The 17,906-nt window shown below is 42.2% G+C and overlaps 1 protein-coding gene across 2 annotated transcripts in view; it reads right to left on the bottom strand.

The window, feature by feature from the left end:
* The window catches only part of PRIM2 (DNA primase subunit 2), a 470,633-nt gene that overhangs the window by 386,722 nt on the left and 66,005 nt on the right, over nucleotides 1-17,906 (bottom strand). The gene's annotated exons all lie outside the window — the stretch shown is intronic.

The raw sequence follows: 17,906 nt of genomic DNA, 5'->3' as shown, positions 1-17,906 counted from the left end.
GACATGGCAGGAAGGCCCTGTGGCAGCACAGCAAAGTACATGTTAACACAATAATCTGGATCCAGGCAAGAGCACACAGAGCAGATGCAGTAAGTGATGATCAAACTGGAGTGCAGGGGAGAGGGGGCCCAGGAGGCCGTTAAGATTGTTTGCCCAGACCATGCCACTCCATCTCTTGGCAACCCTGCCACTCAGGCTCCAATTCTGTACACATTCAACCTATGAAGCTTCCTAGCTACACCTATGGGTTCAGCATCACTGGAGAGGAGGGACCTGCTTCACCATATAACCCTGAGGAGGCACTCTGTCTGCTCAGAGTCATTCCATGAGAGAATGGTGGAAAGGTAACCTCTGGTCCTGCCGAAAACACTGAGGGCCTGTGGCAGGGGGAGCAGGGGGGCTTGAGCACTCTGGGACTCTCCAGGTTTGGTACCTGGCAAAACAGGGCGCAGGGTGCTAAACTAGTCTTCAATGGACCAACTCGGTAGAAGTTGTTGTTTACATTTGCAATGTGTTGTATGAATGCCTGTTCTGGTGTGTGCATGAGATAATATTTGAATAACTGTCTATACTTATCGCCATGATTTTTGAACATGCAGCATCATTAATAGGACAGGCTTTTAAATGCCCTGTTGGGTATATATGGTAAATCTCATCTTAGTTAATGTTTCAGATATATCCACCGTTTTGCTCCCATATTGTTACTGATTTCTATTATTCTGTCTCACTCTATTTTCAATTGTAAGCCACACTGAATCCGAGTTTGCTTGGGATAATGTGGGATATAAATGTCAAAAACACAAATGTCAAAAATGCACCAGTTCCTGCACAGCACATGTGTAGGTACACACACTACCCACCCAGAGATCTGAGACCTGGCCACTACTCACCAGGATACCCCTTGGGTTTTCTACCAGCTGTCGCTCCCTGTTAGGACTCAGAACAGTGTGCTCTGTTTTGGATTTTTTTTTTTTTTAACTTTACTCCCCTGCCCTTGTTTTCTTCCTTTTTTCTTTTTTAAACTTCAGAAGGAAGGCATATGATACACGCACACACCCCACCCCCATGGCAAAATATATTGCTCTGGTTTTACAGCCTGCCTAATCAATCACTAACTCAGCACTAACGCAGACTGCTTAACAATTACAGTGGATTCTTTTGGCATCGTATTAGGTAAATAAGACTTTTATTAGAGGTTCACTTCAGTATATAAGTCATTATTGTCTAAGATACACAATGATTAAGCTATATAACTGAAGAGAAACAATAATAAAGAAATATCACATCACTGGTCATGCATCACTTCATCCAAGCAAAGCCAGGAGTCTCTTGACCAGGAGAAGCAATAATAAAGAAAGAAATATCACATATATGCATACATGACACCACTGGTCATGAATCACTACATCCAGGCTCTTGTCATCAGCTCGGGGGTCCCATTTACAGTGATAGCCAGGAGCCTCTAGACCAGGAAATACAGTCCCCTGCGCAATACGTACGTTTACTCACAGGTGGACTCCCAATTTTACTGTCAGAGATTTCCCTTTTTATTAGGCTTAGAACTCATTTTCAGAGTTAAGGAAAATTACAGAATGCTTGAGAATTTCTCTGATTAGGTAAACAGGCCATACAAAATATGCTTGAGAATGTGGGAATGTGGTCACATTTTCTCTGTCTAGGTGGTCAGCCTGAACTCGAAACATGCTCCACATAATTAGAGACGTGTGTTATCTTATTCCACATTCCAAATCATTTTCACATAAACAGAATTACTTTTAATCAAAAACACAGACCCAGAGTGCACTGTCGGTCACTCAGACAGAGTTGAAAAACAATCTTTAAAATCCTTCCATTACATTAGAGCCCTGTGGGGACCCAAGCCAGAAGCCTCTTGGAGACAGCTTTGGGCTACACAGGAATATCACCTTTGTGCTCAATTAGGGTAAAGACCCCAGGAGCAAAACTGACCCAAGGACTCGACCGCAGGGGAAGCAGGTCTACCAGAACTACTACACCAGCCCAGACCTACACCACCTGCTGGAAATAGAGAAATACTGGAGCATTCCAAGGTTCATCAAACATTTAAGCAGATAGAGACTGGGTTTTGAGACATTTTTTTATGTAATAAAGATTTAAAAAAATGTCTCAATTGCCAGATTCAGGTATTCCTGGATGTGACAAGGGTGACTCAGCAGAGGAAGAAACAAAGTTAAAGAGCTAGGTGGTCTCTTTTTTGGTTGAATTTCCCAGGTGTGTAATTAAATTTTGAGTCTGTTAGATACATTTTCTATGAGACAGCTCACCTAAGTGCTTTTTTGGCTTCTAAAAGTGGCGGACCTTCAGGAATTTTTGTTCAACTCAACCACCCATGACTTGTAATATTGTTTTATTAGGACTGGATCGCAGGCTTGATTGCGCAGAATGCTACAGCTACATTGGTCTGTGGCGGTAAATCCACAGATTATGCTACTGCATCTCTTTTGAGATTACACTTTAAAATCAAGGATTGAATTTAAACTCTTATCTTTCATCTTTAAAATCTTACGTGGCCTTGCTCCAGACTATCTTTGCACGTCGATTTCTCTAAAATACTCAACTAAATACTTACGTTCTTCTCATGAAGTTTGTCTTAACTATGCTTTCGAACTCTGTGTCATAAATCCATAGAGTCTAAGAGCTTTAAATAAATTCAGACAGCGGGCTCCAGAAGCTCGCACAACCTGCACTGCTGCATGTGGAGCTTCTTCACCTGCTCCTCTGGAAGAAACACTATTTCCCTGGACACGTCAAAGCAGACCCTGAGAAACTCCAGAGATCGAGACAGTATCAGATGGTTCCTGGCCCGGTTCACCACTCAGCCCAGAGATTCCATGAGGGAAATGACCTGAGAGGTGACCAACCTGGCCTCCACAATCAAATCAGTCCGAATGAGCCAGTCGTCCAGATATGGATGAACCCGTACCCCCGGCACAAGAGGTGCACAGCCACCATCACCATAGAAAACATTCAGGGGTGCAGTAGCCAGGCCAAAAGGCAATGCCCAAAATTAAAAGTGCTGCCACAACACACAAAAGACCAGATACGCTGTGATAAGCTACAATAGGGATGTGGAGATAGGCCTCTGTCAGGTCCAGGGAGGTCAAGAATTCCTTCGATCTTACTAACGCGATTATAGAACAGAGATCCTCCATGCAAAAGTGATGGGCTCTCAAATACGCATGGATGTCCTTAAGGTCCAGAATGGGATGATAGGAGCTGCCCTTCTTTGGGACCATGAAATAGATGGAATACCAGCAGAACGGGCTCCACTGCCCCCAGATCATACAAATGCTACAGCGTATGCATAAGCGCAATCTCCCAACACTTTATGTCTGAGCCACATGGAGAGACCATGAAGCCTGTCTAGAATGGGGCACAAAAACTCCAGGGAGTACCCCTATTTGACCACCTCCAGCCCACATTGGTCTGATGTGATGCAAGCCCACTTGTTCCGGAAAAGAGACAACTTGCCTCTCACTGGGATCAATGAGCAGCCCAGCGCACCCTCACTGGACAGGATGGGTAGCTAGGAGGCACCTGAGGGCCCAGTTCTTTTGGGATCACAACAGGAACCCTGCTTGAAGGACCGACCCTGACCCAAAGAGTGCTGCGCAGGCAGAAAATGGCCAACCCCTTTGGAGCACCTCCCTGGTAGCAGAGGATATCTACATACCCTTCTGCCTCAATTCAGGAAGGTGGAGAGGTCTAGCTCCTCCCACCATGTACTTCAACAACTTCTCCAACTCGTCTCCAAAAAGTAAGCTGACTCAAAAGCTTCTTGGAGGCATCGTGACACAGTAACAGAGCCATAGCCAATGGCGTCCCACCACAGCAGCAGCCACCGAGCAGGAAGCCAATCGACCTGGTAACCACTGTCACCAGCACATCTACCACAAGGAACACCCAGTACTTTGACCTTCTCAGGAGAAAAAGTGTAGCTTTGGCACCATCATGCGGACGAAAGCCTTATGAAGGAGAAATGCTTTGGAAGTCCTGCGAGCCCTTCCAGCAGTGGGTCCCCTCTGCCTTGGGGTCCACAGTTATAGTACTGAGCATGGAGAGAGCCCGCCATACCTCAGCAGAGGAGGAGGGTAGCGTTTGACCCGCCACCCATCTGGGCCAAGTCAGAAACAGCCCATTGCACTGGGGACACACAAAGCCGGCAGCTGTACTTTGCTGCCAGCTCTTGCAAGACCCGCAGCACCTGCCGGCCAGCACACCCAACCACAGAGAAGGCGCACACAGGCTCGCCTCTGTGTCTGGGCCTATCCCGGCCTGGGGTACTGGTGTCTCCACCATTCTTTTTTATTTGGAGCCTGGGGGCTGCAGGGGAGCTCAGGGGAACTACACCCAAACACAGTGTACAGGAAAGGGGGTGGGGGGATGGAGACCCACATCCCTAGGCAAGGTCCCATGAGACCGAGCCAAAGCCTCACCCAGAGACACTAAGGAGTACGACCAGGGGATGCAGATCCAAGCTAGACGCTCAACCAGGCATGGTCCTGAGACTGAATCTGGGAGAGACTGTTAGCAGAACAGGGAGATAGGCCAAGGACAGAAGCACGAAACAGCACAACCTATCACCTGCTGAGGTAGAAAAAAAATGATGGATTGTTCCAAGGACCATCACAGCATATACTGATGTAACCTCTTAGAGAAAGGAGGAGATAGTGGTTGCTGTGGATGGGCAGACTGGATGGGCCATTTGGCTCTTATCTGCCATCATGTTTCTATGTTTCTGGTAGAATTCAGCTTTCTCTACCTTCACCAGCTGGCAGGAAGGAATAATACCCATCTGTGCAAAATGATGGAGCTGACACAAAGAAAATGTATTTTTCTTGGGACATTGTCCAATTTCTCTTTCATTGTTATCCACCTTGAGACTCACAATGTTAAGCAAAATAAAAATGTTCATATTAGAATAGATTAGACCTGCTGATAGGAAGGTGTCACAACTACTTGTCTAGACTAGTTTAGCAGGGAGAAAAAAGGAAACTTTTTTAAAATAAAAAGGTGAATTATTACTCTCCCCTCTTTCTATTCACAGACAACTATCTTGTTATGTATAGTGACACGCCAAGTAATCTGAACACAGGTCTTAGGACAAGAAGAAACAAATAGAAAAAAAAAATCCATGAGAACCTCTGAACTCTTACAGCAATTTTAAAATCTCACTTCTCAGTAAGAAGCTTTAAACAGGATTTAGGATCAAGATGGTGACATGAGCGGAAGTCGGGTTCACCAGCTCCCGAATTGCTCACCGACGAATTAGCGAGTGAGAAGTTTCTCTGACCTAGCAACGGGGAAGAGAAAAGGAAAGATAGCGGTTCCTACCTCCGCGGTCCCGCAATCAATTTCCTCCACACGCCAAACGACCTTGGATAATTTCGGGATTGGGATCCCCGGAGAACAGTCACCTACTTCGATTAACTCGGCCCTGCTGAGGGCCGAGTGCAGCATTGAGGGAGTTACGCTCACCCCCCCTCTCACACTGCACCTCCACGACCCGGAGCTGATTTGTTGCATGCGGGGTTACAGTGTTGGAATGTATTGTATTTTGCATGCATTGCCTGTCACCTATTATTTCTCTGTGATTACTCTGTGACCTCTGATGTGAATTACTTAGAGAGGTCACATAGCTATGTAACTTCCTGTGGGGGTTAGATGCAGCACATGCAGCACATGGAGCACATGGAGCTCATGATCTCTCCTAACCTGAGAGGATCTATGGTGGTGTGAGCATCCATTACCATCTAAGCACATGGAAGGAGCTGATAATACAAATGTATAATAATATGTATATATAAGCCTGTCTGATTATAATCTAACTGCAAACTGTGAGTAAACAGATGTTTTGTTACTTCAACTTTAAAGTGACTCAGCAGTGAATTATTCAGGGGTGAATGAGAGAGAGATGAAGAAAGAAATTAACATTTCTAAAGCTGAAGCTGTGTGTACTAAAATCTGCTAATTATTTACTACAAATAATCCAACAAAAGGGTTATGGGCCCAGGGTCCAGGAATTGAAAAAGAAGAGAAATATTACCAGGCAGAAAAAAAGGCCACATTTTTCTCTTAAGTTTTAAAGGAAAGATTCAGTCTGTCTCTCTCTCCCCCCACACAGCAGACAGAAGGCTAAGAAAATGGCTGAGGGAAGAAGTTCACCATTGTTCTATTCTCTCAAGGTGCCTAAATTAACTGAGTTTAATTATCAGCAGTGGGAATTAAGATTCATATGTCTCCTTCGAGCAAAAGGATTAGATATATGCTTAGACCAAGACAGAACAGCTGAAAATATGGCTGAATGGGACAATGCAAACTATTATGTGAAGTGCATGCTTTTGGAAGCTCTCTCAGAGAAACAAGCCATATTAGTGGAGGGAAAAGATACACCAAAGGACATTTTATATAAACTGAGAACTATGTATGCAACTACATATGCAAAGCAGCAACCAATTTGGTTGGCAGAGTTGAATGAAACCAAATTAAGGGATAAAAGTAAATGTAATGATCACATTATGCATCTTATGTCTTCATTTCAAAAGCTAGAACTTTCTGGAATTCCCATGTGTGATGCATTGAAAAGAGCATTTCTTTTTACCTCACTATCAAAGAAGTTTGATGTTTTTAGGTCTGTAAATGAGGCCATTGAAGGGCAATCTTTTGAACAGGCAACATCAAAACTAAGGCAGGAATGCATAATAAATGATTCTGAGGAGATGTGTTCTCAAAGTCAGTCAGAGAGAAATGAAACAAATTTCTTGGCAAAGAACAGAGGAAGGCGGAGCTATGGGAAAACTCCACCCAAGGGCAAGCTGATTTGCTACTCATGTGGAAAGGAGGGACATGTATCTAAATGGTGTAAGGAAACACAAAACACTCCCTCTAGCTCGCCTAAGCCAATGGAACTAAAGAATTTTCAAACCAGGAAATGTATGAAGGACAAAGATAAACACAAGGGCTTTCTAATGACAGAAAAATCTTTGACTATGGTAAATAATAATTCAAATGAAAGTACTTGGATTTTGGATTCGGGGAGCACATGCCATTTAACCAATTCTAAGGATTTCTTTCAGGAAATGTGTCCAGAGGAAGGTATTCTTAAAACTGCAAACGCAGGGACTGCTAAGATCCAAGCAAAAGGTATTGGATTCTTAAAATGCAAAGTGTCTAATGAAGTTACAGAAATTCCTGTAAGTGATGTCTTGTATATTCCCCAAGCAGTTTGTAATATGCTTAGTGTATCTACATTAGATAAGAAGGGATTTGTGATTCATTTTGAAAACAGTAAGTGCACAATCTCTAAAAATGATGAAGTGTATGCTGAAGCTTTTATGCATAATGATGTTTATAAACTGAGCATTTCAGGTGAAGCCTCACATATGGCGCAAGTAAGGAAGAATGATGGTAAATGTAGTCTGGAAATCTGGCACCGCCGCCTGGGACATCGTGATTCTAAGGTGATCCAGGATCTTTACAGTAAGCAACTGGCCACCGGCATTCAGATAAGTGCAGATGCTGGTAAAATGGAGAAATGCATAGACTGTGTTACTCAAAAAGGTGTGAGACCCTCATTTCCTGCATACACAGGAAATAGGAGTAATAAAGTGCTGGACTTAATACACAGTGACTTATGTGGACCGTTTAATATCCCATCATTGGGAAATAACAGATTTGTGCTAATATTCTTGGATGATTTCTCTAGATATTGTGTGGCCTATTTGCTGAAAGAGAAAAGTCAAGTCACAGACATGCTGAAGAAATACGTAGCCATGGTGAGCAATAAATTTGAAAGAAAACCAAAGGTTCTTCAGACCGACAATGGTGGTGAGTTCACTTCACAAAGCATGCGCACATTTCTAGAACAAGAAGGCATTCAGCATATCACAACAGTAGCTTATACACCAGAGCAAAATTCTGTTGCAGAGAGAAAATTTAGGTCACTTGTGGAAATGACCAGGTGTATGCTGTCAGATAGCAATCTCCCTAAAAGACTATGGGGGGAAGCCATTCTCACAGCAGTGTACCTACAAAACAGAATGCCAACTAAAGGCGCTGAGCGCACACCACATGAGACATGGCATGGTAGGAAGCCAAACCTGTCACACATAAGAACATTTGGAAGTACAGCATATGCTCATGTACCAAAGCAAAGAAGGCATAAGCTGGATTCCACAACAGAAAGGGGCATTTTAGTTGGCTATACTCCAGGACACAAAGGATATAGAATTTTGAATCTGAAAACTGGCATTGTTGGCATAAGACATGTTACATATTTTGATGAAAACAAAAGGGTTGATAAAGGCTGGATTATCCCAGATGAGCCTTATCATCCAGAATATGAAACTAGAACCATAATAGACATGCCAGTGTATATAAATGCCATACCAAGGCAGATGTCTGAAAGCAACTCATCTGTATCTAACGAGGAACAGGCAGAGGAAGCAGACACAGAAAGGATCATTGAAGAAGACAGTACAGTTGGAGAAGGGGAATCAATTGGAGAAGGACTCTCAGATATAGAGGATGCAGAAAGGTCAGACCAACCTGTTGTCAGACGCTCATCCAGGGAAAACAAAGGTGTTCCACCCCCAAGACTGTCTTACCTAACAAAGTCAGCAGAAGCTCAAGAGCCCTTAACATGGGATGAGATTGAGAAAATGCCAGCAGAAGAAGCTGCTGAATGGCATAAAGCTGCACAAGAAGAAATTGATGCATTGGATAAAAATAATACTTGGATTCTTACAAAATTACCTCCTGGCAAGAAAGCTATAGGATGCAAATGGGTATTCAAGTTAAAAAGGAATGCACAAGGAAAAGTGGAAAGGTATAAAGCCAGATTAGTGGCAAAGGGATATCTTCAAAAATATGGAGAAGATTTTGATGAAGTGTTTGCACCTGTAGTGAAACACACGACAATAAGAACACTTCTGAGCATTGCAGTCTCAAAAGGCATGCAAGTCAAACACATTGATGTGAAAACAGCGTTTCTTCACGGAGATATAACTGAAGACTTGTACATGGAACAGCCAACAGGTTTCATAAATACAAAACAAAGACAGCTAGTGTGTAAATTAAACAAAGGTCTTTATGGATTAAAGCAAAGTGCAAAATGTTGGAATGATAAATTGCATGAAATATTGACAAATTTAGGATTTAAGCAAGGTGAAGCAGATAAATGCTTGTACACTAGGTGCACAAATGGACAATATGCATACATTTTAGCTTTTGTTGATGATCTGCTCATTGCAAGCAAAAGTGAGCAAGAGTACAAGGACATTGTAAAATATTTAAACCTCAATGTTGAGATAAAAGAACTGGGTAATGTGTCATACTATCTTGGTATAGAAATTGAGAAACAAAATGATGGTTCTTATCTTCTAAGCCAGAAGCAGAAAATAAATGAGCTTATTGAAAGTTTAGGTATGCAAGATGCCCAAGTTGTAAGCACTCCCATGATCACTGATTTTCTGAAGGATGAAACAGTAAGAGAACCTTTACCAGATAACATCCAATATAGATCAGCCATAGGTAAGCTTTTATATCTAGCTACCACATACAGGGCTGATATAGCAAATGCAGTAGGAATTTTGAGCAGAAGGGTCAGCTCACCTACCAAATCAGATTGGACTGCAGTTAAAAGGATGGTAAGGTATTTAAAGGGTACCATTGATTGTAAATTAAAGGTTTCAGCCAATAGTAATCCAAAACTAATATGTTACTGTGATTCAGATTGGGCAGGGGATCATTCTGATTATAAATCCACAAGTGGATATGTGTTTATGTATGGAAATGTACAAATTTCATGGGCCAGTCATAAACAAAGTATTGTGAGTTTGTCTTCTACAGAAGCTGAATACGTGGCTGTATCGGAAGCGTGCAGAGAACTGATGTGGATTGAAAAACTTTTGCTGGATTTCGGAATAGCTGAACAGAGACCAATCCAGATAATGGAAGATAATCAGAGCTGCATCCGACTGTCACAGAATGACAAGGTTCAGTCACGCACCAAGCACATCGCAACGAAATACCACAACGTGCGAGAGTTGGCGAAAGAAGGGGTCATCAGTCTACACTATTGTCACACCAGTGAGATGACAGCTGACATCATGACCAAACCGTTACCCAGAGAACATTTTGTGAATCTGCGTATAAAGCTTGGACTTTGTATGAATAAATAATTGCATGACAGTTATGCATGAGAAGGGGTTTGTTGGAATGTATTGTATTTTGCATGCATTGCCTGTCACCTATTATTTCTCTGTGATTACTCTGTGACCTCTGATGTGAATTACTTAGAGAGGTCACATAGCTATGTAACTTCCTGTGGGGGTTAGATGCAGCACATGCAGCACATGGAGCACATGGAGCTCATGATCTCTCCTAACCTGAGAGGATCTATGGTGGTGTGAGCATCCATTACCATCTAAGCACATGGAAGGAGCTGATAATACAAATGTATAATAATATGTATATATAAGCCTGTCTGATTATAATCTAACTGCAAACTGTGAGTAAACAGATGTTTTGTTACTTCAACTTTAAAGTGACTCAGCAGTGAATTATTCAGGGGTGAATGAGAGAGAGATGAAGAAAGAAATTAACATTTCTAAAGCTGAAGCTGTGTGTACTAAAATCTGCTAATTATTTACTACAAATAATCCAACATACAGCCTTTGCACGCCATGGAATCTCCCGGCTCTTCAGTGTCTGTTGCAGGAGGACCCGCGAGTACTTCTACCCCGGGCAAAGGAATACCGATGCAGGACTCGGTTCGAGGATCTGTACTAAATGCCCTGGAGATCGGCACCGTGAGTACCGGAGTATTAGAGAGACCTGCAGTGGTAACTATGAATGCCTTATGGGACGCCATTCAGGGTGTGAACAATACCTTACTTTTGCTAAGTACTTCTTTTAAAAATGAAATAACTGATTTAAAGAAGTCTAATCACTTAATGTCTGAACAAATTCAGGAGCAGAAAGTTAAATCTCAAAAAACTGAAGAACAAATTGTGAAATTACAAAATCTCACAGAGGTTTTAGTCAAGGAACGGGATATCCAGGATAGAAAACTTGAATACCTTGAAAATAACGGACGAAGGAACAACTTGAGAATTTTGAATTTCCCAAAGTCTCCTTTAATAAATGCGTTGGATATGTTGAAAAAATATTTCAAGGATGTACTGGGGATTCCAGAGGAGGCATATCCTCCTATAACGAGAACCCAGTATATCACAGGGATATCTTCATTGCCTAAAGATAATGCTCAAGCTGCCCCTTCTACTGATTTGAATTTGACAGAATTCCTGGAATCCTCCCTTGAACTTATTTCTGAACGTACTATATTGCTGGTGACATTCGCACGAACTTGACCGCAATAACATCTTAAGGTCAAATTTCAGGCATATAAATGATTTATTCATGGGATATAAAATTCAAGTTTTCCCTGATCTGGCGCGAGCTACTCAAAGGAAAAGAAAGGAATTTTTGATGTATAAAGCTAGGGTTCTAAAGTTAGGTGGTACTTTTATTTTGAAATTTCCTTGCAAGTGTTGTATTACCTTGAATTTGATAAACTACCTTTTCTTTAGCCCCAAGAAATTATTAGATTTCATTGAAGCAAAGGAAAGGAATGCTCTATCCCTAGAACAGAACCCATAATGATGATTATGCTGGAAAAATCAGCTGTGGGGGCTTTTATCTCCCATCCGCTCTTTATTGTTATAAAACTGGGGGGGGGGGGTTTCCTATGTTAGAATTTCTTAGTTCTTGATCCAAAAGTTTGTGGACAAATGTTGAAAAAAAATTATTTTTGTGTTATATTCAGGGTAATGTTTTACTCCATTGTATTTTATTTTCTGTATTTCATCACATTTATGTTTTATAGATATAAATGTAAAATTTAATAAATAAAAAATTTAAAAAAAAAAGAAGCTTTAAACAGAGTTGAACCCAAGTCCTTTTCTATTTTTCTGCCAGCTGTGAGAAAAGCAATTAAAGCAAGAGTAGGGCTGTGTAACAACTGTGGGAGATGGATTTAAAACTAGAAGCTTCTGAGACTATTAGATGACCAGCCAAGAGACAAATGACACTTCTCCGAGAAACTGGACTAACAAAGTCAAACTTCTGTAATAAACTCTCTTGAAGGGAAAGGAACACCATGCCATGTTTCTTTGTTTGTTTGTTTGTTTGTTTGTTTATGCATGCATTCTTGTATCCCACTACTATCCCAAAACAAGTTTTGGTTTAAAGTGGCTTACAATTTACAGTGAAATTATAATAATGTTTTACAGTCTTTACTAAAAGAGGATGTATGTGGCTTGCGTGGTTAGCTACAAATTTTTTTTTAAAGGTATGTTTTGAGTTCTTTTCTGAACTGAAGATAATTATAAATTCTTCTATAGCTTTTGGTATCACATTGATTTTTTTGGTACTTACTAGACGTTCTCACCAAGGCAAACACGAGTCTTAATACTGCTGCCAAATGTAGGAAAATGCAGATGCAAAATGGTAATAATGTGGGAAAAACTGATTCTAATTGCTTTTCTAGCCAAACGCAGCCTTGGGTGATTTATTTATTCCTAGATAGATATTGGTGGGTGGACCATTATATTTGGAGGGATAAATACACTCTAGGGTAAAAAAGTGCAGCTTAGAGATAAGAGTGGAATGCAAAACTACTGATAAGAAGAACATTTCTGAAGGAATTAAACTGAGTATTATAAAAAAAGGGGGTAGGGTATAGAAGAATTGAACTGCAGTGTCGGCAGAAACTAGTAAGGTGGGAGAGGGTCAGTAGACGAACTTTGAATGTATGCAGTTAGAAGTGAAAATTAAAAAAAAAAAAGTATAAAAACAGGGTTGAAGAAAGAAAAGATGGGAACTTTAGTAGAATTGGTCAGCGGTGTGCTGTAATTTTTGCTTCGGTTTCCCTCACAGGAGGAAAGAGACCCAATTGATTGTTACAAATATATGTTTATGAAATTGCAATGTAATTGGCTTTATCTGATTGGTGTCTAAAATAAAAGTTTTTTTAAAAAAAAGGAAATTGCTTTTACAAATTGGCTCAGAGACTCTCTCTTCCTGTAATAATAAAACAGATAAGATCTGAAGTGTAAAAAGAGTGAATTCAGAGAGAAGCACCCCTGAAGGTTTAGCCCGTCCAGCCTGATTATCTTTTCCAAGGATTTGGGAAGGGGGCTAAACACTCTTATTAAGGAGTACTCAAGGCAGTGTCTTCAGAACAAACAAAAACAGCGAAGATGACTAACAAAAAATAAATCAAAAAACAAAAAAATATACATAAAAAAACTTTAAATTTATATATAAAAAAATATATATAATAAAAATCATGTAAAAAAAGGGGGACGACACTTTAGATTGTGAAAATTAAAAAATAAACTTTATTACCCAAAGGATAGCAGGGAGAAAGGGACTCGACACAGCTGTGTTTCGGCCGTACAGGCCTGCGTCAGGAATCTTCTCACTGTATGCTGATTACTTGTACTATCCAAACTGTTGAAAATATATATATCACACTTGGAGATGTACCAAACCTGTACTCCAGGGTCACTGTGAAAATGCTCAGTAGAGCTCAAATTTAGCAGCAACAACCACACAGCCACCTCATTGCCAGCCAGTAGCATTAAACTTGATCCAGAGTGTCTTCAGAACCCCAATGAAAGGTACTTACAAAGAGCATACAGATGATTTTTTTTTTTAATTTTAACCTGTACTGCTGCCCTTTTGAAGATAGAGAGAGGAAGAACACCATGGGCAGGGCTAAAAGGGAAGGGAGATATATTGGACTGTGCACAGGTGAAATAGGGAGAGATACCAATTTCAAGGATAGAAGGATGGAGGGAGGGAAGTGGAGGGAGAAGAGATATGGACAGATGCTGGACTCAGAGAAAAGAAGGGAGGGAGGACCTCAGGCAGGCAACAGGAGGGGGGAATTAGGAGAACCTTGGGTGGCCGGGGGGGGGGTAAAGAGAGAGAGAGAGAGAGGGGAGGGACTCACAATGCAATGGGGGAGGGACACAATGCAATGGAGAATGGAGGTTGGTATCCTGATAAGATTGGTACCCATTTCCATTAGTGAAATCAAACTGAAATCTACACGATGATGATTTGGTAACGTGGAGGGGAATAATCAAACGGCGCCGGCCATCTCTATGGGCAGCCATCTCCGGGGCCGGCTCCGTAAGTGGACGGAGCCAACCGTATTTTCGAAAAAGATGGCCGGACATCTTTTTCTTCGCTAATACGGTTTGGCCTGGCCAAATGTCAGAGATGGCCGGGTTTGAGATGACTGGCATCGATTTTCACAGATAATGGAAACTAATGCTGGCGATCTCAAGGCATTTGGTTGTGGGAGGAGCCAGCATTTGTGGTGCACTGGCCCCCATCACCAACCGGGCACCCTAGGGGGGACTTCTAAAAATTAAAAATAGCTCCCAGGTGCATAGCTCCCTTCCCTTGGGTACTGAGCCCCCAAAAATCCCACCCCAAAAACCCACTCCCCACAACTCTACACCATTACTATACCCCTAAGGGGTGAAGGGGGCACCTACAAGTAGGTACAGTGGGGGTTTTTTTTTTTGGGGGGGGGGGGGGGGTTGGAGGGCTCCCATTTACCACCACAAGTGTAACAGGTAGGGGGGGGTGGGCCTGGGTCCACCTGTCTGAAGTGCACTGCACCCACTAAAAATTGCTCCAGGGACTTGCATACTGATGTCAGGGAGCTGGGTATGACATTTCAAGCTGGCATAGAGACTGGCAAAAAAGTTGTTGTTTTTTTGGGTGGAAGGGGGTTGGTGACCACTAGGGGAGTAAGGGAAGGTGATCCCCGATTCCCTCCGGTGGTCATTTGGTCAATTAGGGTTCCTTTTTGAAGCTTGGTCGTGAAAAAAAAGGGACCAAGTAAAGGCGGCGAAATGCTCGTAAAGCCCGGCTTTTTTTTTTTACATTATCGAGCTAAGCCAGCCATCTCGTAACCACGCCCCCACACCACCCCCGTCCCACCTTCTGTACCCTGCCTTGAAGTTTGGCCAGCTCCGTGACGGAAAGCAGTTGGCGCCGGCCAAAATCGGCTTTCGATTATACCGATTTGGCTGGGTTCAGCAAATGGCCGGCCATCTCCCGATTTGTGTTGGAAGAAGGCCGGCGATCACTTTCGAAAATGAGCTGGATAGTAACATAGTGGATGACGGCAGAAAAAGACATGCACGGTCCATCCAGTCTGTCCAACAAGATAAACTCATATGTGCTACTTTTTGTGTATACCTTACCTTGATTTGTATATGTCTTTTTCAGGGCACAGATCGTAGAAGTCTGCCCAGCACTAGCCCCAACCACCAGCCCCGCCTCCCACCACCAGCTCTGTCACCCAATCTCGGCTAAGGTTCTGAGGATCCATTCCTTCTGAACAGGATTCCTTTATGTTTATCCCACACATGTTTGAATTCCGTTCCCGTTTTCATCTCCACCACCTCCCACGGGAGGGCATTCCAAGTATCCACCACTCTCTCCGTGAAAAAATACTTCCTGACATTTTTCTTGAGTCTGCCCCCCTTCAACCTCATTTCATGACCTCTAGTTTTACCACCTTCCCATCTACGGAAAAGGTTTGTTTGCGGATTAATACCTTTCAAATATTTGAACGTCTGTATCATATCACCCCTGTTTCTCCTTTCCTCCAGGGTATACATGTTCAGGTCAGCAAGTCTCTCCTCATACGTCTTGTAACGCAAATCCCATACCATTCTTGTAGCTTTTCTTTGCACCGCTTCAATTCTTTTTACATCCTTAGCAAGATACGGCCTCCAAAACTGAACACAATACTCCAGGTGGGGCCTCACCAACGACTTACATAGGGGCATTAAAACTTCTTTTTTCTGCTGGTCACACCTCTCTCTATACAGCCTAGCAACCTTCTAGCTATGGCCACCGCCTTGTCACACTGTTTTGTCGCCTTCAGATCCTCAGATACTATCAAACCAAGATCCCTCTCCCCGTCCGTACATATCAGACTCTCACCGCCTAACACATACGTCTCCAGTGGATTTCTACTCCCTAAGTGCATCACTTTGCATTTCTTCGCATTGAATTTTAATTGCCAAACCTTAGACCATTCTTCTAGCTTCTGCAGATCCTTTTTCATATTTTCCACTCCCTCCGGGGAGCCCACTCTGTTACAAATCTTAGTATCATCTGCAAAAAGGCAAACTTTACCTTCTAACCCTTCGGCAATGTCACTCACAAATATATTGAACAGAATCGGCCCCAGCACCAATCCCTGAGGCACTCCACTACTCACCTTTCCCTCATCCGAGTGAATTCCATTAACCAATCTCCCTTTCTTTTAGTACAGTGTGCAGTTCTGGAGACCATACCTACAGAAAGATATAAACAGGATGAAGTCGGTCCAGAGGGCGGCTACAAAACTGGTAAGCGGTTTTGGTTATAAAACATTTAGGGCCAGGCTTATGAACCTCAACATAAATACACTGGAAGAGAGGCGAAAGAGAGGGGATATAATAGTGACGTTTAAATACCTCAGTGGCATTAATGTACAGGAGGTGAGCCTTTTTCAAATTAAGGAAAACTCTGAATTGAGGGGCATACAATGAAGTTAAGAGGAAACAGGCTTAGGAGGAATCTAAGAAAATACTTTTTCACGGAAAGGGAGGTGGATGCATGGAATAGCCTTCTGGTGAAGGTTGTGGAGACGCGGACTGTGTCAATTTAAGAAAGTGTGGAACAGGCATGTGGGATCCCTTAGGAAAAGGAAGAGTTAGTGGTTACTGAGGATGGACAGACTGGATGGACCATACAGGTCTTTATCTGCCGTCATTTCATTTACTATGTTATAAACCATCTTGAAATCGGAACAAGTGAGGCGATTAAATTTGCAAATTACCCAAAACTAACCAAAGTTGTTAAAACATATGCAGACTGTGTAAAATTGCAGGAAGACCTTAGGAAATAAGAAAACTGGGCATCCAAATGGCAGATGAAATTTAATATGGACAAATGCAAAGTGATCCACATTGGGAAGAATAAACCAAGTCATAGTTACCCGATGCTACAATCCACCTTGGCTGTCAGAACCCAAAAAACGATCTAGATGTCATTGGAGAACATACACTGAAATAGTCTCCCCAGTGTGCAGCCAAAAAAACAAACAGGATTCTAGGAATTATTACGAAAGACATGGTAAATAAAACCAAGAATACTATAATGCCTCTGTATCACTCCATGGTGCAACCGCACCTTGAGTATTACGTTCAATTTTGAATGCCGTATCTCAAAAAACATATGGCAGAATTAGGAGAGGTTCAAAGAAGAGTGACCAAAATAATAATGGAGATGGAACTCCTCTCATATGAGGAAAGGTTAAATAAGTTAGGGCTCTTCAACTTGGAAAAGAGAAGGGTGAGGCGCGATATGATTGAGGGCTACAAAATCCTGAGTGGTGTAGAACGAGTATAAGTGAATTGATTTCTTACTTTTCCAAAAAATACAAAGACCAGAGGAAACTCAATGAAGATACATGGAAATACTTTTAAAACAAAAAGGGTCACAGTGTGGTTGATCTCAATGAAGGGATCACGGAACAAAGGGGTATTTGGAAGGGGGGAAGAGAGGGGATCTTAACAGGGGAAGACTTGGGGAAGGGAAGAGTGGGATGGGAATTGGAGGTATTAGAGGGAATGGGACACTCATGGAACCAGGCATTACTAAATTGCAGGCAGGAGTGCTAAGGACAAGGAGGATAAAGCAAAGACAAAGCTGGGACGGTTCCCCTATGCTTTAAGTTCCATATCCTTGTGTTGGTAACAAGATGATATTCTAGCTTTATGGTG

This window comes from Microcaecilia unicolor, chromosome 3 (genome assembly GCF_901765095.1).
Source record: "Microcaecilia unicolor chromosome 3, aMicUni1.1, whole genome shotgun sequence".
Classification (NCBI taxonomy): domain Eukaryota; kingdom Metazoa; phylum Chordata; class Amphibia; order Gymnophiona; family Siphonopidae; genus Microcaecilia; species Microcaecilia unicolor.
The sequence above is the reverse complement of the archived record's forward strand: the minus strand, read 5'-3'. Positions and strand labels throughout refer to the sequence as shown.